Source organism: Gastrolobium bilobum, unplaced genomic scaffold (assembly GCF_033153095.1).
Source record: "Gastrolobium bilobum isolate Gb01-03AN ecotype WA unplaced genomic scaffold, APGP_CSIRO_Gbil_v1 utg313817, whole genome shotgun sequence".
Taxonomy (NCBI): Eukaryota; Viridiplantae; Streptophyta; class Magnoliopsida; order Fabales; family Fabaceae; genus Gastrolobium; species Gastrolobium bilobum.
Window position 1 is genome coordinate 25,320 of NW_026898650.1, and position 27,944 is coordinate 53,263.

Here is a 27,944-nt window from a genome sequence, read left to right on the forward strand (position 1 = left end):
AAAGTGATGAGGTCAAACATTTAGGGCTGACTTGTGAGATTAAATTCTCAATTTAAACATCAGAATTTGTGACCAACTTATGCGCACATGTGTAGGAAGATAAGGGTGTAATTTTGCCAAGTGTGAACACTACCAAACAAAGGCCGATTAGTGGAATTACTTAGGATATTTATAGGGATAATAGACAATGGACTTGGGCTGCACCTAGAGTTCTTTCTAAGGTCCTAAGGCTTCGGCCAACACAATGCTAGGACCAAAATGTACAACCCAAAATACTACTTAGACACTAATCCAATAACATTTTCGGTTCACATAGATCTTATTTAATATCATGTTTTCTTTTCTTTGATATACTACAGTTAATACATTCCCCTACTTTAATAATTAAGGTTTCGTATGCCTAAAGTACTTACAACATTGCAATTCAACCAACTTCCTAACCAATTTAATTTCCCTTAATGGAAAATAGCTATGTAGCGCGAAAATCATACATGTATCCTCATAAAATTCGAATCTCACATAGGCATCTATATTCTTCCTAGTTTCACATATATAGCTATATATATATTTTAATTTTACGTGGGATGTTACACACTGTTTCGTTGAGTGAGAGAAGTATTAGAAGTGTTAGACACTTAGGGTGGTGGTTAGTGCTTAACTGAGTGCATGAGTTGCAGGCCCAGCCGGGCTCATGTGCTTAGGGTAATAGTGCTAGGTTGGTTGCATGAGATGCACCACTAAGTGACAAGAAGTTGTCAACCTAATGTTAAGAGAGGGTATGAAATACTGTTGATAAGGATCAACCCATTATTTAATTTAATCTTGCGGTCTCAGACGAGGGTTAAAATAAATAATCGCACTCTTAAAATCCCAGTAAGGTAAAATCTAAAAGTAGAATAACCCTAAGTCAAATTTAAGGGTCATTGACTTGGATGATAAAATAATAGGAGGGGTATATTATTTAAAAGTCTTTAATAATCTGTTCTTATTACATGACAATATTAATTAATTTATCTTTACATCTTTTTCAGTTTTTAGTATGACTAATCCACTGTCACTGCGCTCTATACTCGATACGAACAAACTGAACGGTTCAAACTTTATAGACTGGTATCGGAACCTGAGAATTGTTCTTAGGGCCGAAAAGATAGCTTATGTGCTAGATGCTGATTTACCCGTAGCTCCTAAGGAAGAGGAAGCTGGTTATGAAGATTTCAATTTTGAAGCTCATAAACAGCACATGGATGACAATGTGATGGCAGTTTGCATTATGTCGGCATCCATGTCGACTGAACTGCAAAAGCAGCATGAGTATATGGATGCTCCCTCTATTATCTTGCATCTCAAGGAGTTGTATGATATTAAAGGCAGGCATGAGAGGTATGAGACCTCTAGAGAATTGTTCTCATGTAGGATGTCTGAGAGCATGTCTGCGAGCAGTCATGTTCTTAAGATGATCAGGCTCATTGAGAGGCTAGGAAATCTAGGCTTCGTGATGGATGCCGAGTTAATTAATGACTTAGTCCTCACCTCACTTCCACCTTCCTTCAGTCAATTCATTATGAATTACAACATGCATGGGATGCTTGTGAGCTTGCCTGAGTTGTTAAGTATGTTAACAACTGCTGAAGTGTCTATCAAGAAATATAAGACACAAGATCTTTTGATTGGTGGGCCTTCTAAGGCCAAGGGTAAGGGCAAAGAGCCTGCAAAAGGCAACTCCCTTAAGCCCAAAGGAAAGCCTAAGAAGAAGAAAGGAAAAAAGAAGGGTAAGAATGCACCCAAGGACAAAAGCGATGTTGAGTGCTTCCATTGCGGCAATAAAGGCCATTGGAAGAGGAATTGTCCAGACTACCTGAAGAGTGTGAAGGACAAGAAGCATGGTGATGCTTCTACCTCAGGTATTTACATGATTGAGATAAATTATTCTTGTGCTAATCCAACTTCATGGGTATGGGATACCGGATGTGGTTCTCATATTTGCAATTCGTTGCAGGTACTTAAGAGCCCAAGAAGATTGGAGAAGAACGAGGTGGACCTCCGCGTTGGTAATGGAGCAAGAGTTGCTGCTCATGCTGTTGGAGATACCGACCTCATTTTTCCTACAGGCCTTTTATTGCATTTGAATAATTGTCTTTATGTTCCTAGTATTTCTTGAAACATTATTTCTATTTCTTGTTTAGAACAAGATGGTTTTGCTTTCACTATTAGGTATGGTACATTTTCTATCATTTTGAATGATATTGTTTTTGGTACTGCTTCTTTAATAAATGGCTTATATGTTTTAGAAATGGGAACTGAAGTGCTCAATGTAAATGTGAAACGACCTAGGACAGATAATCAATATTATCTTTGGCACTGTAGACTAGGGCACATAAACGAAACAAGATTATCTAGGATGCATAAAAATGGATACCTAGATTCCATGGATTTGGAATCCTATGGACAATGTGAGTCTTGTCTAGCTGGGAAAATGACTCGTACAAGCCCAAAGAGCTTGAAAGTCATAGGGCTAGTGAGTTATTAGAACTCATTCACTCTGATGTTTGTGGCCCAATGTCTATAGAGGCTAGAGGAGGATACTCCTATTTTATTACCTTTACTGATGATAAATCAAGATTTGGGTATGTGTACCTGATGAGATATAAATCTGAAGCCTTTGAAAAATTCAAAGAGTATAGGAATGAAGTAGAGAAACAACGTGGCAAGATGATTAAGACATTGCGATCAGATCGTGGTGGCGAATATCTGAGCCATGAGTTTCAGGATTATCTGAGAGAAAATAGAATTATCTCGCAGCTTACTGCACCTTACACACCACACCAAAATGGTGTCTCCAAAAGGATAAACAGGACCTTGTTAGACATGGTCAGGTCTATGATAAGTGAGACTCAACTTCCAAAATCTTTTTGGGGACATGCCTTAGACACGGCGGCATACCTTCTAAATAGGGTACCGTCTAAATGTGTTCAGACCACACCATATGAGATATGGTATGGTAAAAGACCCAACCTGAGTTACCTCAGGGTATGGGGATCGCCAACATATGTCAAAACGTTGGCATCAGATAAACTTAGTGCTAAGAGTACTAAATGTCTATTTGTGGGGTATCCCAAAGGTACTAAGGGATACTACTTTTACTCCTTGAAAGAACACAAAGTGTTTGTGTCCAAGAATGCTGAGTTCCTTGAGAAAGATTTGATCTCTCAAGGAGCCAGTGGAGCAAAATTGATCTTGAAGAAATTCAAGGACCACATGAACAGATTGAGGAACCCGAGTCTGCTCCGCAGGCGACGTTCTCCAATGGAGAAGTGAACACACAACTCCGTAGGTCTACTAGGGTCATCCATCCACCTGAGAGGTACGGATTTGTGATTGAGAATCTACAAACCGTCGAGGATGATGAACCAAGTAACTATGAGGAGGCAGTCAAGGATGTTGACTCCTCTAAATGGCTTGAAGCCATGGAATCTGAAATAGATTCGATGTATCAAAACAAGGTATGGACCTTGGTTCAAAAACCGCAAGGAATAGTTCCTATCGGTAATGAATGGGTCTTTAAGAGAAAGATTGATGCAAATGGCAATGTTCAAACCTACAAAACTAGGTTGGTTGCGAAAGGATATCGTCAAAGACAAGGAGTTGACTATGATGAAACTTTCTCACCAGTTGCCATGATCAAATCTATTAGGATCATGCTTGCCATAGCAGCATATCACGACTATGAGATTTGGCAAATGGATGTCAAGACCGCCTTCTAAAATGGATTCTTGAAGGAGGAAATGTACATGACACAACCTGAAGGTTTTGAAACCAAAGGCCAAGAGCATATGGTATGCAAACTGCAAAGGTCGATATATGGGCTAAAACAAGCATCACGGAGTTGGAATATTCGTTTTGATGAAGTCGTTAGGAGTAACGGTTTCATCAAGAACGAGGATGAACCTTGTGTTTACAAGAAGGTTAGTGGAAGTAATGTCGTTTTCCTAGTTCTTTATGTAGATGACATATTACTAATAGGAAATGACATCCCCACATTACAAACAATAAAAGACTGACTTTCAGAAAGCTTCACCATGAAGGATTTGGGAGAAGCGACCTTTATACTTGGTATAAAGATCTATAGAGATAGATCCAAGAGGCTGCTGGGTTTATCTCAATCCATGTATGTTGACAAGATGCTAAAGAGGTTTAGCATGGAAGGGTCGAAAAGGAGTTTTCTTCCCGTCAGTCATGGGGTACATCTTTCCAAGGTTGTGTGTCCTAAGACACAGCCTGAGAAGGATTGCATGAGTGGAATTCCATACGCTTCGGCTATTGGATCCATCATGTATGCCATGATATGTACGAGACCAGATGTCTCATATGCTTTGAGCATTACGAGCAGATACCAGTCTGACCCTGGTGAGGGTCACTAGACAGCAGTCAAGACCATCCTTAAGTACTTAAGAAGAACTAAAGATGTATTTCTGGTCTATGGTGGGGTGGATGAGCTTTCAGTGAAAGGATTCACTAATGCCAGCTTTTAGAGTGACAAAGATGACTGCAAGTCACATTCGGGGTTCATATTCACCTTAAATGGAGGGGCAGTGTCTTGGCAGCGTTCCAAGCAGGATTTGCCCATACAGTTGCTTTGCGACAACACTGATGAGCCCATTGCACAGTCAAAGGAACCTAGGTCTCATCAAAGATCTAAGCACATGCTCCACAGATATCACCTGATTAGAGAAATCATTGATAGGATGGATGTAAAGATGGATTATGTTCCCACTAATGATAACCTGGCTGATTCTCTGACGAAGGTTGTTTCTCAGAGAAAACATGATAGTCATTATGAGGCTTTGGGTATACGTCTTAGGTCTGATTGGCTCTAGGCCAAATGGGAGCTTGTTAGTATATGGATGTCCTAGAGACAATGTTTTGATTAGATTAGGACATTTATGTACCTTTTATATTGTCGCAAATAAATCATAAGCACTCTTTATGTTGTTTCATATTTTGTCTCAATATCATTGTTTATATATGAGTAACTGGATAAACCCATTGGAATAGAATATGTATCTCTTGAGTATCTGTGATGAGATCACGATCATGAGGATTCAAGGATACCGGATGTTTATTCCTAATTTTATGTTCCTAGTCTAGAGACACTAAAAATGGGATCAATAATCTCGGGTAAGACTAGAACGGCTTATCTACTTGTATTCAGATACAAGGTAAAGACCTCATGAGCTACAGATATCGAGATGTCTTAGCTAAAGTCGTGAGTGGACTATAAGGGTATAGCTCGCACTGAACAGACCCACAAAGAGGCTTTATGAGGAAATATCACAAATAGTATCATTAGAGCAGCTTCTTATTATTTGGGTATGTCTTTCCTTAGACCAGAAGTTTTTCACCTAGACTATGTTCTAGATGTATGTTTTGATTGTATACCTCGTCTTCCTGAAACATGGAGATTTATAGGTATACCTTTGGGCATGTCCTGAAAGAACACAAGCCTAGGGTGATAAGCTGAAGGAATTCGTCAAATCTCTGTGAGGGATTAGGTTATCTGTAAATCGGAGAAATCAGGATGACATTTACGGGACTCGGGAATCTATGCATAGTAAACGAGATCATGAGATGATCTGCCTTTAGAGTGAGTAAATTGAAGATTCCCTATTTTAAATTAAAGCTTACCCTAAACCGCAAGGGTTGATACATCTCCTCACCCTAGGTTTAATGGGAAGGTAACCGAGACGAAAGGAAATACATACGGTAACCAAATACATTTAATAGGATGATCATGTCATTAACCTAACTAGCTCTGGGGCAACAAAGCATTGCTAGTGTTCTGTGTTGTTATTAAATGGGTTGTGGTCTTATTGAGCCCAAGCCCATTTATGTCAGTGGTTAAGTTGGGCCTAATGGGTCACACATTAACACCTTATTGTCTTGACATTATAGCATTAAAGATTTTAGGCCTAATAATGGTTGTTAGCCCAAGAAGAAGTTTGGATACCCACCTTAGAGGGTAAATGGCACATGGATTGTTGTAATGGGCTTGGATGGTCCAAGATATTATTAATTAATTTAATTAATGAAATTAATTATCTAATGTTTAAATTTAAAATTTGAATTATGAATTTGAATTTTGAATTTAAATATTTGAATATTTAAATTAGAATGTTCAAATTTGAATTGGCTATGAAAGGAAGTTTCATAACAAAAGGAAAGGATAAGATCTTGATAGTATCTTATTAAGATCAAATCCCAAGTATCAAGAGGTGATCTTTGGACATCATCAAAGATGATTGGGGCGCTGATTTAGTTGCTTAATGGTCATTTAATCAACAAATCTCGCTCCATTCAGATTTGGTTAGTCGTGGAAATATTTGATTTAGTTGATTCAATTTGAATTGTAACTAATCAATATTTTTCGAATGATTTTGGGCTGATTGGGGCGTACAATATGGCTGATCATATAATGGTTATTAGGTCAGAATATTGACTAGGTGCAGACTTAGTTTTAATAGGATAGGATAAGAGTTTGTTGACTAGATTTGATTTGCAACAACTTCACTTTTTCTTCCACAAAAAGGGCGCTCCATGATCAGATTTTTGGTGAAAAATCTGATTCAAATTTATTCCTCTTTCATCTCCTTAAGTATTTCCTTTTTGTGATATTCTCCTTAGATTTTTGGAAAATAAAAGGCCATTCTCTTCTACAATTTGTGTGACACTTTTTGTGAGTTTTTGTAACACCCTCACTTGTAGGCCTCCAAGAGAGTTGTTTGCTAAGCGGATTAGAGTACTTTAATCATATATTAAAGACTGAAAATTGATTTTTACAAGGCCAATTAAAAACTCATAATTGAAATCGGGTTCCTTACAAAAATCAGAGTACGCAAAATTTCTTGACTTACTAAAAATATAAATTTCGTGACAGACCTTGCTATCTTTAAAAATTCGTATAAAATCCATTTCAACAATTAAAAAAATATTCTTTGTAATCTAGAAACTAGACATATGGGGTTTTACGTTCATATAAAATAATAGTGATTTGAAGTTCGTTTACCCCTCAAAACATAACTCGCAAAATAAGGGGTAAAACAGTGACAATATCATAAACGTCCTGGCTAGTAAAATTCATAATAAATCGAGCTTTCGAAATTTCTCTGAAAGGTTTATATAAAATGAAATTAGACACTTGGGGCTATGCGTGCATATAGATTATAGGAAAATCGGAGGTCCGTATCTCCAGCACGCTAACTTGCAAAGTGCTCGCAAAACAGTTTACACTTAGCTTTCAAAACATCAGAATTCAGTTTTCGTAAAACGTTTCTAAAATCCATTTCCAAAATACTTGTTGGTCATAAAATCGTGATGCAATAATAAAATCATAGTTCACAGTAATATAAGCTTCTCAATTTCATACAGTCATCCATAAAATTAATACAATCACAGTAACATGCCCAACAGTAGAAACCAACAGCAAATATCCAAGTCCTCATATGCTTTTGCGTCCTCCTGCCATTTTATAAAAATAGCAGCCCCAAAGGGGTGAGAGAAATCCCAGTAGTGTGGCAACAAAACCAATAATGCAACAGTATTAAACTAGGCACAAAATTATAAACAGTCGCTTCAAACATGAAATCCTTTTCATCATATATCCTTTTCATCATATATCATATTGCGTATATAACGCCTTCATCACGCTCATAGCACCGTCGTGCGCGTGCCATCACAGTGGAAATTCCATGCATGGCACCATCATTTGGGGAATTCCACGGTGGCCTATGCAGACTGACGCCAACTGTCCCAGTACCCTGATATCAAGGGATGCCTATATGATGTATGCTCAATCACATGGTCCTATAGATATAACTATTCTAAGACTCAAGACTAACATGAATTTGGTACATGCATGCCATGCTATGCTGTCACACACAAACAGAAAGACAAGTGCGGTGCATGCATATATCATCATTTCATAACATATACTTCTTGTACATTGGATGCCATACTGCCAAGCCATTCTTTCTTTTCATAAGAGAATTTCCATAATCATAACATTTTCATAGGCAGAATAATTTCATCATTTATGGCAGAATAATCATAAGGCACATGTGAGCAACAATTCACAATTCATACACTAGTCAATAGTCGCCTAACACATACCTCGCTTGCCACAAAATAATTTACCAAACAGCAGCGAAATGATCCTCACTCAAGAGCTATGCATACCTAAGCAGAAGCATTACAAATCAGAATCGTTTGCCATATTAATTCTTATACGCAGTAACGTTTTCACTCCTCTCTATCCTAAAATCCCAATCGGTTTTGATCATGTTTTCTTCCCAAATAACTTCATATTAATTTTTACCAACGTTTAAAAGCGAAAAATCCTAAGGTTTCCAACCCCAAACAGATTCGGTTTTTTTACAGAAAATCCTCAAAGTTTTATTCATAAGATTTTTACTTCCTTAATCCCATGGTGCGAAAAGAAAACATATATGTCCCGCTGTGTATTTGATTTAAATAGGGCTTAGTATAGATTAAGGGTCACCAAAACAGAATCCGTTTTCCCAAGCAAAATCATCAAGGATCATTAATTCCAAACTCAACAAATTTATCTACGGAGCTCTACAAGTAGTCTAAGCATACTGTCCATTTTATTTTAATTTGCTGTACACTAAATCACAACCAAACAGTCCCACAAATTAATAGAGGCCATCTTCTAGTTATTTTTACATTTTCAAGTTAAGACCCAAAAGGTTTAATATGGCAGAATCAACAAGAGGTAAGAAGAGAAGACTAGCTTCCTAGACATGCTTGGCAAAATCGGACAGAGGAGAGGAAGGGGGTTCAAAATCTGCGTTTACCTCTTGCAACACACAAAGGAACACGAGCTGGCCAAGGAGCAACACCTCCACTTTCTAAGCTCCAAGAAACAACAAGTTCAGTCCTTCTAGTTGGTGACGCGTGCGCACAAAAGGGAATGAAGGATTTACTTGAGTCAAAACCTACATGCAAGGTGACATCTCCATCAACCCAATGTGGTAGAGGAAGACAATGAAGATGAAATTTCCTATACCTTCTTATAAGGTGAGCTTCAGCCGAATTGGAAGAAAGGAGGTGAATGCCTGACGGTAGTTGTTCTCTATAAGTCCACGGCTTGAAGAAGTGAGGGTGAGGTACACTTCCTTTAATGGGCTGGCGGTGTAGAGAGAATGAAAGGAAGAGGAGTCTGTGTATCATATTTCTGAAGGAAATGACCAGCAAACTATCTAGGGTATCTCCTCTTAAGCGCACAAGGTGAAGTGGCGAGAATGAGTGTGTGTGCTCTTGAGAAATTAAGAGAAGTAAATCTTTAAAACATGGGAAGCTGAATACTTGGTCAGCAGGGTGCTTGACCGCATAAAGAAAATATTCAAGTGTCCTCTAAGTGAGTAAGGGTGGCGGACAAGTGAGGTAGAGAAAGCTAGGTGTTATACATGCATGAGGGTGGGAACACTAGGTGGCAAGAAAAGGCTGATTAGGTTTGAATCACGCACAAGTATTCAGAACCTTTGCTTCCCACTACATTATGCGCATGAGAAGGGAGAGAGTGAGAAAGTAGTGGGATTAGGAATAAAAAATTTAGCTCCCCCCTTGTAAGTACGCACGGCTGAAATGATGTGGGGGAATTGAGCTCTTTTTCCTAGCCAATAACAATACATGCAATCTGAGTTTTGGAGAAGCATGCGCATGAAAAAGAGAGAAGGGTGGTTAAATGGATTATTTTAGAACCAAAAGCTGAACCATGCATTCAGCTGCATTGTTCCTTCCCTTTTGATGCGCCCAAAGGGAGTGATAAGGTGGATAATTCGGCCCACTAAGATTGCATGCAATCTGACTTCTTTTGATTAACTTAATGGATTTCAAGTTTTGCTTCTGATTCAAGAGATAATGTCCAGCTTTTTGGCCTCACTCATGCAGCGCCTAGAGAAAAGGAAATAAAGGTTTGAAGGCTGTTGCAAGGTGGCGCACATGCAAGCAATTGGAAGCAAGTGACATACATAGGTTGAAGAGGTTTTTGCATAATAAAAAGAATCACTCTCAGGCTTGTGTGCGTGAAATAGAATTCAATTCTGTATAAAAGGAGGGATAATGGCCTGACTTGTGGTCTTCTCAAAGCCATGCGCACATGGAGTAAGGGAAGGGTGAGTGAGTGATGTTCTAACCATTAAGATCACGTGCAATTCTGATTCTCTTTATTAATTTAAAAGAAGCAAACATTCAGACTTTTCTGTTACCCTATGCGCATGTGGTGATGAGAGAATAGATGGGGCTGCCCTATGGTTACAATTGGTCCATGTATAGTCACTATGTGTGTTCCTTGGGGTAATTTGAGGATTAGTTAGGTTTGAGTGAGGATTGTGGGCTGAATATAGGCCCTCCTCATGACACTTGGTCGACGCCCTTAATGGGTCTTTAAGACTAAAATTTAACTTTCTAATGGATCACACATCACATGCAATACCTCTCAATTTTTATTTTATATAACTACCAAATATTACTAAGGTGTTTTACATGTTATAATTAAATTATTCCAATCCTTTTTAATTAAGGTTTTGCTCTCCTAAATATATGTATATATATATATATATATATATATATATACACACGTATATTCACCCATCATCACAATCAAAGTACTTTTCCTAATTCAATTTAATTCCACCCGAAGTGTATTCACATACAATTCGAAGTTACAAGATGTACTAACATTACTAATGACACTTTATATGCGTTCCTAATTACGTGGGATGTTACAGTTTTATTGTTGAAAATTCTCTCATCTAAACATATTGAAACCGAGCCTCCTACCTCTTCACAAGTGACGCCTAGCTTGCTCCTTTGTGGTGTTCGAATTGGTGGCTTTTCAAGAAGAGTTCTTGCGACTTAACAAAGGGTGATGTGGATCAACATTAGAGGGTTTGAACCTTCAAGCCTAACACTGATCACCTTCGAGTTTTGAGTTATGAACAAGGTATCTCTCTGTCCTAGAGTATGTATCTTGATTGGTATGTGTGTTTCCTCTTTGAAAATTTTTGTTTTCATCCTCACATGCCTACGGCCTTCAAGGCCCTTTCTTTCACCCTACTATCTTGACAACGTTCTTCAAGGATAGCAGGTTCAATCTGACTTCAAACAACTCCTTGCATCGTTATATATGTAATCCTTCTTGATGAGAGAAGGAACAACAATATTCATTGGAGATTTGGTGTTAATGTGACAAGAATTAATAAAGAAAATAACAATAGCATAACAATAATTAAGAGATAACTATATGGGTGGATAAAAATAGTTTTTAACATAAGGAACGGATCCACTGTTCCATTCTTAAATAGATATATTCTCAACTCAAGACTTAACCCTTTTGCATTTGTTCAGGTCTTTTCACTGCCAACTCTGATTCCTCAGCTCATGGACTTTAATGGCTCATAAGTTTTCATATTCCTATGACTCCCTTGACTCCAACAGTTATTAAGTTCAGAACCTTTAGTGAACGAGGTGGTCCCTTATTCCTAAGGAAACCAGGAGTGTTGTTTTCACAACACTACCTTCCTTCTTTGATTAACTGTCTGAAATCCCTTCCTTATGGAAGTTCCTTTCTCAGCATGAGTTCAATTTCCATTGATATGCAATGAATATAGCACACTTAATCACAGAAATACAAAAGCTTCAGTCCAAAAGTTTTGAAAATAGTTCTTTAAGAACTTCGCAGCTTTTCCGTTCCACAAATACTTAGCCCATGGCTATAACAATAAACATAATTATTTCAAACTGAAGTCCCATAGACCCGAGATTTAGTTCAGAGATAACGAATAGAAGAGAAGAGAATCAACAACTTATATTGATAAGAAACAATTTAGGTTACAACAAAATAAAATGGAGAAGTATGGTTACTGCTCGTGAGGAGTCTCAAATGGTGATATAGAATAGAGGAAAAGGGTTGTCACTTAACTACTACTAAACTATACAACTGAAAATTAAAAACTACAAATAAAACTAAGTGATATCTTTTTAAGGAATTCGATGGTTTCTTCATGTTGGAACGTCCTATTTATAGGCAGAAGAGTGGGTTGAAAAACTTATAATTTCCATTGAGTTGTTTTCTAGACTGCATGAAAGGGGCGGTGTGAACAGTGCTCAGAGGGACGCAAGTTGCTGGATGGGACACTTATTGTTGAGATTTGCCCTTTTCTTCTGCATTCCCCATGCCTTGCTTTCCTCTTAGCCAATGGGAACTATTTATTCTCTATTGTACACGTTTCTTCCTTCTTGATGTAACACCCCGTGTATACCTAGTTTGTTAACATGCCATCGAATTAAGCCACACTTAATTAAAAATGCGGAATATTATTTTTCTTTTCAATTATGACGTCATTATCATTACCAAGTTGAATTACTTAATTCATTTCCAAAATATTGTCTGTATGTAAATTGCTAATAGACATCTAACTGGAATACCTCAATATATAAGTTAACAGTGAGTATCTAAAAATCACAGAACTACAACACGTAGCCCGGACAATATCCTGATACCTTATTACAACTCGCATATAAACTAAGACAAAGTCAAACAATGTGGCATGGACAATCCCCATGCTCACCAAATAAGGCAACAAAGCCCAACATAGTCTCAACAGCAGCAACAGTAATCATAACAAGCTAATAACATAAAGCAACAGGCAAAATCCAGCATTCAGACATATCATCATATAAATAGCAATATCAGCTAAGCTTCGGCCTCCTGCCGCTAGAGGTCTCAACCCCCGCATTACCTGAACCTGAAATAAGCGCCCCAAACGTGGGGTGAGATCTCTAAACAGAAATCTCAGTAAGATAAGGGGTCCTCAAGGATCTTCCACCCCAAGCTCACTTACATGTGCAATATAAGTTCTAAAAGCAGTAATTCCATATCAGTTCCAAAACCAGTGCAATGCAGTGGATAATCATGTCATGTGTGTTATAACTATTCTACTAATCAGAGAAGTGCAGGAATACGTCTAGTACCCACACAGTACCAGCCCATGCTGTACCCGCCCCCAGGACCACCTCATGGCTTCCTGGCTAGGCGAAACACCACATACATATCATAAGCATTTTGCACTTAACAACTCTATAGCATTACAATAAAACAGTACATGAAAACACATCATGCATATAACCATCCCCCCATGGGACATGGTGGAACATACAATGGCTAAACCGAGGACACGAAAGCTTACCTTTCAAGCTTACCAATAGTCCACACAAGCTTAAAGTCTACACACAGCAGAATCACAATCTGTTTTGGACCAGCAATCATATCAACAACCATAGCTCATAGCATATAACATAAAGACAACGCTTCTCTTTTACGTTTCATGTCTTAGGCTTCTCACAAAGCCACAAGCCCTTAATCACTTAGATTCTGACTTAACAAGTCATTACAGAAGTCCAACTTCATCAATCTAGGGTCCACAAACGCATAACTCAGTTCTGTATGAACAGTACCGTTACTGTTCACGCAAACCCAGAATATCCGAATATTTGTTGGGGCCATATCTGGATATCAATATTCAGATATCTCAAAGACCATATCTGGATATCAATATCCGGAGATCGATATCTGGATATTTCGCGACAGAATGCAGATTCTGCATTTCGCGAGATATCATTTCCAAGGTTCCATTTTTAACACTTTTAAACGTTAAAGCATGCACCTTTAAGTCCATTTAGGTTCATATACTGGTTGGTTACTTGTTTAACTCATTAAACATACCAAAACTACACTTTTACTCATTAAAACTCATGATCAAAGGTTGTACAACTTACCCAAGGCTCAAAACAACAAGGAATGGTGCTCTTGGAGCTCTCAAGTCAGTCCCAAGATGCTGACTTCAAGGTGCACGAAAATGGCACACCAAAGGTTGGTTCTTTCTCACCAAAGATCACTTCTTGGACCTCAAAATGCCATGACAATGGCTTCACCCCACAACTCAGAAACTCAGCACCTTAAACTCTCCAAACAGAGACCCAAGGTTCAGAAACAAGGCCAACACTCACCCCCAACGGTAATCCTCACTCACACAAGTATTTTGGAGAAGATTTCATGAAGGAAATGGTCTCAAGACTCAAGAAATGGGGAATGGCAGGAAATGGAATAGTGCACAAAGGCTGGTCAGCCTCCAAGGTCACGTAAAAATAGCAAAGTGCCGGGTTTTGTGCAAAAGACATATTTATAGTCGGTTTAAACTAAATGACATTGTATTAGCGCTAATTGCTACGCTTAGCAATTTAATTCCAAACTTAGGATTCTGAACCTACTCAATTTTCTAAGATTTATCATATTTTTATTTTATTTTTCGCAGCACCTTTCCGGTACGCGCTTTTCCATAGCCAGTGTCAGTTCTGGAACCAGTTCTCATTATTTTAACTTGAAACTTGTTTTATAAGTCCTACATATTATTCTAGTGACATATACACACTTTTCATAATTTTCCGGCATACTTTATCGGTACACATTTATACCGAGTAGCAGAACCGGTATCTGCACTTTTCGTCAGAAAAGTGACTTTCAGCATTATTAATCACTTACCATAATTATCTAAGCCTCATAATAATTATTAGGGTCAATTATGGAATTATTTCCTAATTTCACACAATTAATTAATTAACTTCCTTAATTAACGGTGCGGGTTCTTACATTCACCCCACCTTTTTAAGGATTTAGTCCTCAAAATCAGAAACATACCTGTATCGAAAGTCGGGATACTGCCGGAGAAGCTCGTCCTCTCGCTCCCAAGTGCACTCCTCAGGAGTTCTCCCAGTCCACTGCACTTTGACCATCGGAAAGATCTTGCTCCTCAGCTGCTTCTCGCCACGATCGAGAATCTTGAGTGGTCCGACGGGAGTCTTTAGGTTCTCCCGAACCACCACATCCTCCGGTTGCACCACGTGCGAAGGATCCGCTACATATTTGCGAAGCTGAGACACATGAAACATGTCGTGGATGTTGGCCAAGTTCGGAGGCAAGGTAAGCCGGTAGGCAACTGGTCCTACTCTACCAAGGATCTGGTATGACCCAATAAATCGCGGGCTCAACTTCCTTACTCCGAGGGCCCAACTTACACCGGTGACAGGTGAAAGTCTCACAAACACGTGATCACCTTCACTGAACTCCAGTGGATGATGCTTGACATCGTAGTAGCTCTTCTGGCGATTCTGCGCCTGCTTCAGCTTCTCACAGATAATCTGGATCTGCTGGGTAGTATCTTGGACAAAGTCCAAGCCAAACAACTCCTTATCTCCAACCTCAGATCAGTAGGTAGGAGTCCGACACCTTCTACCATACAACGCCTCGTAGGGTGCCATGCCCAGGCTAGCATGGAAACTGTTGTTATACGAAAATTCAACCAATGGCAGGTACCTATCCCATGCTGAACCTTGCTCCAAAGTGCAAGCCCTCAACATGTCCTCCAATGTCTGGATGGTCCACTCAGTCTGTTCGTCAGTCTGAGGGTGATAGGATGTACTCAGTCTCAACTGCGTACCAAAAGCCTCCTGCAGTGCCTCCCAGAACTGAGATGTGAACTTCGGGTCTCTATCACTAATGATACTCTCGGGCACCCCGTAAAGTCTCACAATCTCGCGAACATATAGTCTGGCCAACTGCTCAGTAGTGAAGCTCACCTTCACCAGAAGAAAGTGGGCAGACTTGGTCAACCTGTCCACAATGACCCAGATAGAGTCGTAACCAACCTGAGTCTTCGACAATCCCACCACGAAGTCCATGGAAATGCTATCCCATTTCCATTCCGGAATCTTAAGAGGTTGAAGTTTACCAGACGGCTTCTGGTGTTCTATATTCACCTTCTGGCAAATCAAACACTTGGACACATACAAAGCTATGTCCTTCTTCAAACCAAGACACACCGTCGTGGTCCTTCACAAAGTCCAGGCACTCTCTCTCTGCAGGTGCGCCTATTGGATCTTCTCCAAAAGCTCATTCATGGCTCTCACAGTCTCCGTATTGAGAAGTGCACCCCCAAACAAGGAGGTCACCGTCAAAACTCAAAACTTCACGAAGACAACAAAACCGTCGCTCGACACACTGGGATCACCAGTCACTCTCTCAATAGAGGTGACCTAACCCAACATACTCAAATCCACACCAAACTTGAGTGAGTTTGGTCCTATTCCATGACTATAGCCTCAACAAGACTTACAATTTATAATCATCATCCTCAACATAAATTCATATTAGTTTCACAGTACGAAATCATAATCATGTTCATTTTAACCAATACATGTTATTTAACATATTCATTCACATAATAACGTACCTTCGTTTGCGTACACCTGCAAAATTTTCAATTTCAATGTAATAATAAATCAAAAACTCAATGCAACGGTATACCTCAATCTCCATGGTATCTGCAAAACCGAGAGTCGATTAAAGATGAAATAACATTGATATATTACCACAATTTATCGTACTGATTTCATGCTTTACACTACCCCAGGTGTTAACATGCCAACTAATTATGAAGCATATTAATAATCAACATAAGAACCTAGAGTCATGGAGACCACTCAACCCACAAACTACTTGTACATGCACAAAACTCACATATACAAGATCGCATGTGGCCTTGCCACCAAGTTCAAGTGTTACTCACTTAAATTCCCAGAAGAGAAATTCACATTCTCAAACAAGGCACCATCACGATTAAGTAATAGCGTAAGGCATCTTACCTTTAACAAAAATGACCGGTGCTCCCCATGGAGACACGCTCGGTCAAAAGAAGTCTTTCGCCGAAAGATCTTCAATGAGCTTCTTCAGCTCCGCCAACTCTGGTGGCGACATCCGGTATGGAGCTAGAAAAATAGATCCCACACCAGACAACAAATCAATAGAGAACTCTATCTCCCGCTGTGGCGAAAACTCAGGAATCTCCTCAGAAAACATCTCAAGGAATTCTCCCACCACAGGAATGCTAGTGATATCCTCTTGTGTCCCACTCACCAAACCTCCCAACATGACATAACCAAAGGTCCTGCTCACAAGACTCTCATAGCCTGCAGCACAGAAATAAAAGTTGAGGAACTGGCTGTGGAATCACACGAAGACACCATCACTCACTAGACACAACAGACAATCATCACACAATTTCTGGACAACCAATCCCTGCCCGGAATGATTTCCAGATTAGCCATCGGCAATCCAATCAGATCTACCGGGTAGTCACGACCATCCTATTGAAACACGACATCTCGATGTACAGTAGAGGTATCACACTTTTCTCCAGTGGCGGTGGTCACCCGCAACGGTGGAGAAAGCACAGACATGGACAACTCAAGCCCCACAGCAATTAGGATAGCAATAAAGGAATGCGTAGTCCTGGAGTCAAACAATACATCAACAAAAGATCCACCAATGGAAACAGTAACTGATAAGGTTCAAAGCTCGGTCCGACTGCTGACGATCCAAAGTGTACACACGCCCAGTGGCTGGTGGCATAACGGGTGCCGCTGTAGCAGTCAAAGGAACCATCTTTAACGGAACTGTCTGAATCGCTGCAGCTCTCGCTGTCGACGATGGACACTCTCTAGCATAGTGGCCCTCCTTGCCACACTGGAAACATATAGTCTGGCCGGTAGCACAGGCCCCTGATGAACCTTTCCACATCCCTTGCATTTGGGAGTAGGAGGCCTCGCTGCACTCCCCTGAGTGAAAGTCCTCTTGAACTGATTTGGCCCTTGACTAGCCGCCAACTGCTTACTCTTGCCCTTACCAGCAAAATTTCTGTCCTTACAGGAAGTGGAACTGTCAGTTCCCATCGTCTCAGCAATCTTGGCCCTCTTGGCCTTACTCGTAATACAGACATCCTCGATGTCCTGACACTGCTGCACTAGTATCCCAAAATCTCTCGAAGCCGCTCCGACAAGAGGAACAATTATCTCCTCGCTAAGTCCCCTACGGAACTTAGCAGCCAAAAAGGTCGGAGTAAGCATAGCCATCCGAAGGTGTACAAATTTGACCAGCTCATTAAACTTTTCCAGGTACTCGTCAACAGACAACGAGCCCTGCACCAACCTGTCGAACTCCCCCTGCTTCCTATCCTGCGCATCAAAAGGGAAGTACCGACCCAGAAAGCAATCCTCGAAGAATGGCCACGTCATAACATGACCCTACATCTCAAAAGCGTGAGAGGTGTTCATCCACCACTCATGGGCATCGCCCTCCAGCATATACGTGGCGAACATCAGCTTCCGCGGATCAGTACACTGCATGACCCGAAAGATCTTGTCCAACGCCTGTAGCCATCTCGCCGCAGCAATAGGGTCATAAAACCCATCAAAGGAAGGTGGCTTATGCTTGCGGAAAGCATTAAGCCGGCGGTCAATCACATCACGGTCTTCAGCAGGCTCCACATAGGGTTCCATCACCCCAGTAAGAGGAGTAGCACCCTCAACGTGGAAGTGGAAGTGGAGGTGGACGTGACGGTGGAGGTGGAAGTGGAGGTGGAGGGAACTGACCAACAGCAGGACCAACCCTCATCTCCTCTAACATGACCCTCATCATAGTCATGTTCGCCAGGCGGTTTGCCTCCAAAATATCCTCAGTGGCTTTCCTATTCGCCTCTCAGACGCCGTCCAGCATAGCCTTGTTTGACATTCACATGGACTCCTGGTCGGCTTGTCGAGCCGCCTGCATCTCAGCCAATGCAGCCAGGACAGGATCAGGGGTATCCCCGCTAGTGTCTCGGTTCCTCCAAGGTAGTACCATGACTCTGCATAAGTTACACAAAGAATGAGTTGATCAGGCCCACTCAGTGTGGTCACATATGCATCATCATAGAAAAACCCAATAGAGAGAACACACAGACACGACTCACGACAAAACATCCTAAGTTATTGCAATACATAAAGGCTTTTCCCTAGAATGTGCTCTGATACCATAAAATGTAACACCCCGTGTATACCCGGTTTGTTAACATGCCATCGTATTAAGCCACGCTTAATTAAAAATGCGGAATATTCTTTTTCTTTTCAATTATGACGTCATTATCATTACCAAGTTGAATTAATTAATTCATTTCCAAAACATTGCCAGTATGTAAATTGCTAAGTTAACAGTGAGTATCAAAAAATCATGGAACTACAACACGTAGCCCGGACAATATCCTGATACCTTATTACAACTCGCATCTAAACTAAGACAAAGTCAAACAATGTGGCATGGACAATCCCCATGCTCACCAAATAAGGAAACAAAGCCCAACATAGTCTCAACAGCAGCAACAATAATCATAACAAGCTAAGAACATAAAGCAACATGCATAATCCAGCATTCAGACATATCATAATATAAACAGCAATATCAGCTAAGCTTCGGCCTCCTGCCGTTAGAGGTCTCAACCCTCGCATTACCTGAACCTGAAATAAGCGCCCCAAACGTGGGGTGAGATCTCTAAACAGAAATCTCAGTAAGACAAGGGGTCCTCAAGGATCTTCCATCCCAAGCTCACTTACATGTGCAATATAAGTTCTAAAAGCAGTAATTCCATATCAGTTCCAAAACCAGTGCAATGCAGCAGATAATCATGTCATGTGTGTTATAACTATTCTACTGATCAGAGAAGTACAAAAATACGTCTATTACCCACACAGTACCAGCCCATGCTGTACCCGCCCCCAGGACCACCTCATGGCTTCCTGGCTAGGCAAAACACCACATACATATCATAAGCATTTTGCACTTAACAGCTCCATAGAATTTCAATAAAATAGTACATGAAAACACATCATGCATATAACCATCCCCCCATGGGACATACTGGAACATACAATGGCTAAACCGAGGACACGAAAGCTTAACTTTCAAGCTAACTATCCAATCCAAGAGTCCACACAAGCTCAAAGTCCACACACAATAGAATCACAATCTGTTTTGGACCAGCAATCATATCAACAACCATAGCTCATAGAATATAACATAAAGACAACGCTTCTCTTTTACGTTTCATGTCTTAGGCTTCTCACAAAGCCACAAGCCCTTAATCACTTAGATTCTGACTTAACAAGTCATTACGGAAGTCCAACTAACCACAAGCCCTTCATCAAATACCATATCCAGATATCAATATCCGGATATCATATCCGGATATCAATATTCGGAGATCGATATCCGGATATTTCGCGACAGAATGCAGATTCCGCATTTTGCGAGATATCACTTCTGAGGTTCCATTTTTAACACTTTTAAACGTTAAAGCATGCATCTTTAAGTCCATTTAGGTTCATATATTGGTTGGTTACTTGTTTAACTCATTAAACATACCAAAACTCCACTTTTACTCATTAAAACTCATGATCAAAGGTTGTACAACTTACCCAAGGCTTAAAACAGCAAGGAATGGTGCTCTTGGAGCTCTCAAGTCAGTCCCAAGATGCTGACTTCAAGGTGCACAAAAATGGCACACCAAAGGTTGGTTCTTTCTCACCAAAGATCACTTCTTGGGCCTCAAAATGCCATGACAATGGCTTCACCCCCACAACTTAGAAACTCAGCACCTTAAACTCCCCAAACAGAGACCCAAGGTTCATAAACAAGGCCAACACTCACCCCCAATGGTAATCCTCTCTCACACCAAGTGTTTTGGAGAAGATTTCATGAAGGAAATGGTCTCAAGGCTCAAGAAATGGGGAAGGGAAGGCAATGGAATAGTGCACAAAGGCTGGTCAGCCTCCAAGGTCACGTAGCAATTGCAAAGTGCCTAGGGTTTTGTGCAAAAGTCATATTTATAGTCGGTTTAAACTTAATGACATTGTATTAGCGCTAATTGCTACGCTTAGCAATTTAATCCCAAACTTAGGATTCTGAACCTACTCATTTTTCTATAATTTATCATATTTTTATTTTATTTTTCGCAGCATCTTTCCGGTACGCGCTTTTCCATAGCCAGTGTCAGTTTTGGCACAAGTTCTCATTATTTTAACTTGAAACTTGTTTTACAAGTCCTACATATCATTCTAGTGACATATACACACTTTTCATAATTTTTTGGGATACTTTATCGGTACACATTTATACCGAGTAGCAGAACCGGTATCTGCACTTTTCGTCAGAAAAGTGACTTTCAGCATTATTAATCACTTACCATAATTATCTAAGCCTCATAATAATTATTAGGGTCAATTATGGAATTATTTCCTAATTTCACACAATTAATTAATTAACTTCCTTACTTAACGGTACAGGTTCTTACACTTGATTGTTGTAACTCTTATGCTTTATGGAAGCTTATTTTAAACGTTACCTGCAAAGTGTACAGACAGATTGAGTTAGTGGAGCAGGTATATTTAATGTTCCCATTTTGTTCCCCTTTTTCTATATTTCTCAAATGATTACATCATCATCTGTTCCTCACTGTGTTTATGTGACAAAGATATAAACACGTGTTTTTAATGCAAAAGTTGCTCATCAGATGAGGGAACGAATGGTATTTTGCCATCAAAATGGACTTTGATGGGAACAGATTTTCGTCCCATCAGGCAGTCTGTTGAATCATGATGATCACCACATGCTAAGCATGGTTCAATTTCAGGGGCTGTGAGTTGTAAGACATCAGCTATTGGGTGTTCTTTGTTAGCTTTCAAGCTCTTTACTTCATTGATCAGTGCAGCCAGTTGGGCTTCCATGGCAGTTTGTTTATCCAACTCTAGTATGCCTGGTCTCCTGACTTGATTCATCCTTTCTAGTGGCCACTGAAGACAATGTTCTGCAGTGCTCTCTATAATTTCATATCTGGATTCAAGAGTTCATGTGAAGAAATATCTCCCTGCAGCAAAATCTAAATGTGATTGAGAAGTATGGTCAATTTGTTTATAGAAAGACTGTAAGAATCTCCATTTCTCTACCCCATGGTTAGGATATTTTCTCATAATGTCCTTATATCTCTCCCATGCTTCATATAGGTTCTCTCTATAAAACATTTTGAAGTTAGAGATCTCTGCTCTAACATCAGCTTGACGGGACATAGGGAGGAATCTCTCTATGAACTTGATAGAGAGTTCTTCCCATAAGTGTATGGATCCGGGGGTGAGGGATTTCATCCAAGTCTTGGCTTTTAAGCCCAAAGAATGAGGGAACAACCTCATTCTCACACTCTCTTCTGTTACACCTTATGTTCTAAAATTATCACAAATGTCTTGAAAGTTAGTAAGGTGTGTGTAAGGATCTTCTGCAGGGAGTCCATTGAAAACTCCAGCCTCTCTGATCATATTAAACATGATAGGCTTTAACTCAAAGTTAGGAGCTACAATAGGAGGGAGGATTACTCCTCTCTCTGATCTGTTCCTTGAAGGAGTAGCCAGAGCTCTGAAGTTTTGTTCAAGAGGAATCTCTTCATGGTTATTAGTATGGTCAGCCATGTTTGGTTCAAAAATGTTTTCTCTAAGATTCCTTCTTCTCCTGTGAAAAGTGTGTTCTAGTTCAGGGTCAAAGAAAAACTCAGGTATTTCAGTGGAATAGTAAGAATCAATTTCAGATTCTTCACTCATAAACCATAAAACATAAACAGTAACAACAGAGTAAATAACAAAGAATAACGAATGATATATTAACAAAGTATAAAATAAAACAGTTTAAGGAAAGAATTTAGTGTAAACTATCCCCGACAACGGCGCCAAAAACATGATATACGTGAACTGTTGGTTTCTTAGATGTTCTTTTATGGACGTTCCCTTTACTTAATCCATCAAGAGAAAACACATTCGTTCTCTTGATATCAACCCAGTTGCGCAATTACACGCATCAAGTAATAAATGAGATTATTAATGCCCAGATTATCGTTCCCATGAGGATAGAACTCTAAATAATATCTTAAACTGTTTTACAAAGAATTATTATGAAAAGAAAAGACAATATTTGAACTTTGATCATTCGTTCCCTACTATCTTGAAAACGTTCCTCAAAGATAGTAGGTTCGGTCTGACTCCAAACAACTCCTCGCATTGTTATATACCAAATCCTTCTTGATGTGAGAAGGAACGACAAGATTCATTGGAGTCTTAAATTTATAGTCACCATATTTATGAAAGAAAATAACTACAAGATAATAATATTTAAAAGACAACAACATGGATGGATAAAAACGGTTTTTAACATAAGGAAAGGATCCACTGTTCTATTCTTCAATGACTATATTCTCAACTTAAGACTTAACCCTTCTGAATTTGTTCAGGTCTTTTCACTACCAACTCTGATTCCTTAGCTCATGGACTTTAATGGGTCACAAGTTTTCATATTTCTATGGCTCCCTTGACTTCAACAGATACTAAGTTCAGAATCTTCAGTGAATGAGGTGGTTCCTTATTCCTAAGCCAACCAGTAGTGTTTTTTTCACAACACTACCTTCCTCCTCTGATTAAGTTGTCTGAAATCTCTTCCTTATGGAAGTTTCTTTCTCAGTTTGAGTTCAATTTCAATTGATACGCAAAGAATAAACCACACTTAAATCACAGAAATACAAAAGCTTCAGTGCAAAAGTTTTGAATATAGTTCTTTAAGAACTTCACAGCTTTTCCGTTCCACAAATAACTTAACCCATGGCTATAACTATAAACATAATTATTCCAAATTGAAGTCCCATAGACCCGAGATTCAGTTCAGAGATAACGACTGGAAGAGAAGAGAAATAACAACTTATATTAATAAGAAACAAGATTAGGTTACAACAAAATAAAATGGAGAAGTATGGTAGTTGCTCGTGATGAGTCTCAAATGGAAGATATAGAATAGAGGAAGGGTTGTTGTCACTTAACTATTGCTAAAAACTATACACTGAAAATTAGAAACTAAAACTGAAACTAAGTGATCTCTTCTTATGGAATTCGATGATTTCTTCGTGTTGGAACGTCATATTTATAGGCCACAAGAGTGGATGGAAAAACTTATAATTTCATTTGAGTTGCTTTCTTGACTGCATGAAAGGGGCAGTGTGAACAGTGCTCTTTTGAAAGGCAAGTTGCTGAATGAGACACTTATTGTTTAGATTTTCCTTTCCTTCTGCACTTCCCATGCTTGCTTTTCCTTTCATCTAATGGTAACTCTTTAATCTCTGTTGTACACATTTCTTCCTGCTTTTTGGAAGCTTCTTTTCAACGTTTCCTGCAAAGTGGACAGAGAGATTGAGTTAGTGGAGCAGGTGTATTTAATGAATCAATTTGTTCCCCTTTTTCCTATATTTCTCAAATGATTACCTCATCATCTGCTCCTTACTGTGTTTTTGTTATAAAGATCTAAACATGTGTTTTTAATGCAAAAGTTGGTCACCAGATGAAGGAACAGATGGAATTTTACCATCAAAATGAGCTTAGATGGGAATGAATTTTTGTCCCATCAGATATTACAAGGCCTAACATCATAGAAAACCAACTCACACTTCAATCCACAAGTTGAATCAATCCTTAAACACATAATCAAACCCTAATTCATCATTCATTACCATTTTGCAACCTAAAACCCTAATCAACCTAGGTATAGCTGAAATGTATATAGGGTGGTTCATTATGATTTTCTATCTTTTAATTACATACCTATGTAGATTCAAACTCACCTTAGGCTTAAGTTACTGTTTGGCCCCTTAACTAGGTTTAAATAGTAAACCCTAATTAGGTTTTATTTGAAACCCTAAGTGAACATAATTTTAGGGTTTTTTCTATTTATAATATCACTTGTGTAATTCCACATCATCAATTATGCATTCGTTATCAACTTTCACTAATTACATTATTAGTGCTTCTAAACCTAATTAAGTCAAATTTTAGGGTTTAAGAGTTAATTAATCAATTATGCCTAATCAACCTCACTTAGTCCCTTCATTAGTGTCCTAAATAAGTCTTAGAACCATTTTTAACCATCAAACCCTAATTTAGATTGATATGGCTGAATCATTGTAGGTTGGTTTTAGGGTTCTTAGTTCATCCTCTTAAGAAACTCACACATAAACACAAAAGTGACACTTTTTTCCTTACAAGTCTTCATTTTTCTTAATTTTTAAGACACCCACCAATACTTTTAGACACAAAGACTCCATTTTTAATAAATTACAACAACAACATCAAAATAAATTTTTCAAGGCCAGATTGGAAAGTGGAAAGGAGAAGGGTTTTTAGTCATCTTTTCCATGGATTCATATCGTACTTCTTCAAGATGGCTTCTTTAGCTCAAGATCCAATATTTTCCCACCAAGAATGCTTCTTTTCCACCAAGATCCCACCTTCATAAGATATTCAAGGATTTAAAACCAAGAACACAACATTAAAAGATTAAAAGTTGGATTTTCAAGAAAAAAATTCAAGAAACTTACACTAGAAACTAAAAGGATGACCAAAGGAGGTGTGTTCTTCAACAAGGAGCTTCAACAACCATTTTTTGCCAAAAAAGGAAAGGTAATACAACTGTTGGTTGGTCAACTTCAGCCACGAAAATGGAGGGTTCAAGTGTCAAGAACACAAGCTTTCGCAAGTTCAAAGGCTAAGGAACAAGATTTGTAAAGAGTGTTTTGGATTTAGAATAACACTCTAACTCAGATTCATTGATTAGGGTTATTCATATATCTGTTACTGTCTCAGCAGTATTAAATATAAAGTAAAAACTCACTTTTTCAGAATACCCACAATGTAGGTGTCAAAATTCACAGAATTAAATTCTAAGCTCATCTATGATATTTATATCATTAGAATAATTCTCTAACTCAGATTCACCTGGTTAGCATTATTCTACTGTCTATTACTGCATCAGCAATCAAAAATAACATGCAAAAATCCAACTGTTTAGAATACCATCAATATGGATATTAAAATTCACATAATTTCATCCCCATCTCATTAATGACCCTTAGGTCCTCATAATACCTCTCTAATTTTGAATCATCCAAATTAGGGTTATTATTTTTCCACTCCTAGTGGTTATAGCATTGTAATGCTCCCTTGGATTGACAATTGTGTTGCTTGAAAAAGTACCCGACCTCTCTTAGAAATTTGCCTTAACAATTGACTGATTTGAGTCTCAAGATTTCTTATGGAGGCTTCTTAATTCCGTATTGTTGATCTAGTTACTTGCATGAAAGCAGATGTATCCTCCCTAAAATCATTTGCACTTTGTATGTAATCAAAGGTTGTTTTTCATAGTTGTGCCAATGCCTTCTCTAACTCAGAATTGTTGCTCTGTTGTGGAAGAGATGGCTGCACTAGAAGAAGTGGATTGAGCTGATGTGATGTATTATAATTAAACCCAGGATGATTCTTCCATCTTTGGTTAAAGGTGTCACCATATTGATTTTTCAGGGGGTTGCTCTGGTTCTTCTGATCATACCAGATCCCATTTACTTTAGCAGGCTCATGTACTCTTATTACATCGCCCTCTCCAGTGGCATGTGCACCAGCACATACTTCACAAATAGCAGGAGAAATATTAACAAATAAGACTTGTTGAGAAGCTAACTGTTTAATGAGAGCTTCCAACTGTTGTTGCTTCTTATGCATCTGTTCATTCTGCTCCAACAATGCATCATATTCATCAAGCTTCATGATCCTTGCTCTCCTTTGTGGTACTGTAGCATTATCAAACCTATGAGAAGCTAATGATTCAAGTAACTCTAATGCCTGTTCTGGAGTTTTGGTCTTCAAAGGTCCTCCTGCTACAGCATTCACTAAGGTTCTTGTGTTTGGTGTCATCCTTTGAAAGAAAATTTGGCCTTTCTCCCAAGCTTTGAAACCCATGCTATGGACACTTTCTGAGTAGTCCCTTGAACCTTTCCCCTGCCTCATAAAGAGGTTCACTTTCCTTCTGCTCAAAATAAGTTATATCAGCCTTCAACTTTGCCAGCTTTGAAGACGAAAAGAACCGAGCTAAGAACTTGGTTGCCAGATCATCCTAGTTGGTTATACTTCCTTGAGTTAATGACTGCAGCCAACCCCTTGCATCTTCCTTAAGTGAACAAGGAAAGAGCCTGAACTAGATGGCGTCACGAGAGACTCCATTCATTTTCAAGGTATCACAGTATAGAAGGAAGTTTTTAAGATGAATATAGGGGTCTTCTGTGCTTCCTCCGACAAACTGATCTTTTTGAATCAGCTGCAACAATACTGGCTTGAACTCAAAATTGTTAGCATCCAAGTTTGGCCTAACAATACTTGCAGTCTGAGGAACTCGAGCTGAATTCATGTAGCCTCCTAAGGTTCTTCGAAGATTCTGAATTTGATTATTGTCTGATATGGCTTCCTCTTTTGATTCCGTCGAGCTTGAAGCTTCTTTTTCTTTTCTCTCTGTTGTGCTTTATCTGAGCCTTCTAGTTGTCTTCTCTATCTCTGGATTAAACCGTAAAGACCCTTTGTCAATGATACCTCGCATAAAGCAGAAAATAAAATAATTAAATAAAAACTAAAATAAAATAATAACATGAAATAATAAAATAAAAAATAAAAAATGAAATTAAATAACAAAAATAAAATAAAAATCCAATCTAAAATGCTTATAGCTACTACTAATGTTGAAATGTTCAATCCCGGGCAACGACACTGTAACATCCTGCATAATTAGGAAGTTATTTAAATTGTAATTAGGAATATGAATGCATGTCTTGAATTCGAATTCCGTATATAATTAGGGTAGGGTTAATTTAATTACAACATACTAGAATCATTGTTACTACTTAGTAGATTTCATGAGATGATAGGTGATCCATTAGGATATTAATTTTTGGACCAATTAGACTTGAGGGGCGACGACCCAAGTGTCGTTGAGTAGGACTCAAGTGCAGCCCATGATCCATTAGTCTTATCCCTAAATTATCCAAGTGAAATCTGCATGGTTGAATTTCATTGGTCAAGTTGTACCACATGTCAACATCAGTCAC

At 38.9% G+C, this 27,944-nt stretch overlaps 2 non-coding genes across 2 annotated transcripts; both read left to right on the forward strand.

Moving 5' to 3' along the window:
• The first annotated feature begins 21,940 nt into the window (after positions 1–21,940).
• On the forward strand, positions 21,941–22,047 carry LOC133318035 (small nucleolar RNA R71). Its single transcript, XR_009752422.1, has one exon. It is a non-coding gene; the product is annotated as a small nucleolar RNA R71 (small nucleolar RNA).
• Positions 22,048–26,801: 4,754 nt separating this feature from the next.
• LOC133318034 (small nucleolar RNA R71) lies at positions 26,802–26,908 on the forward strand. The gene has a single exon (XR_009752421.1). It is a non-coding gene; the product is annotated as a small nucleolar RNA R71 (small nucleolar RNA).
• The last annotated feature ends 1,036 nt before the right edge of the window (positions 26,909–27,944 follow it).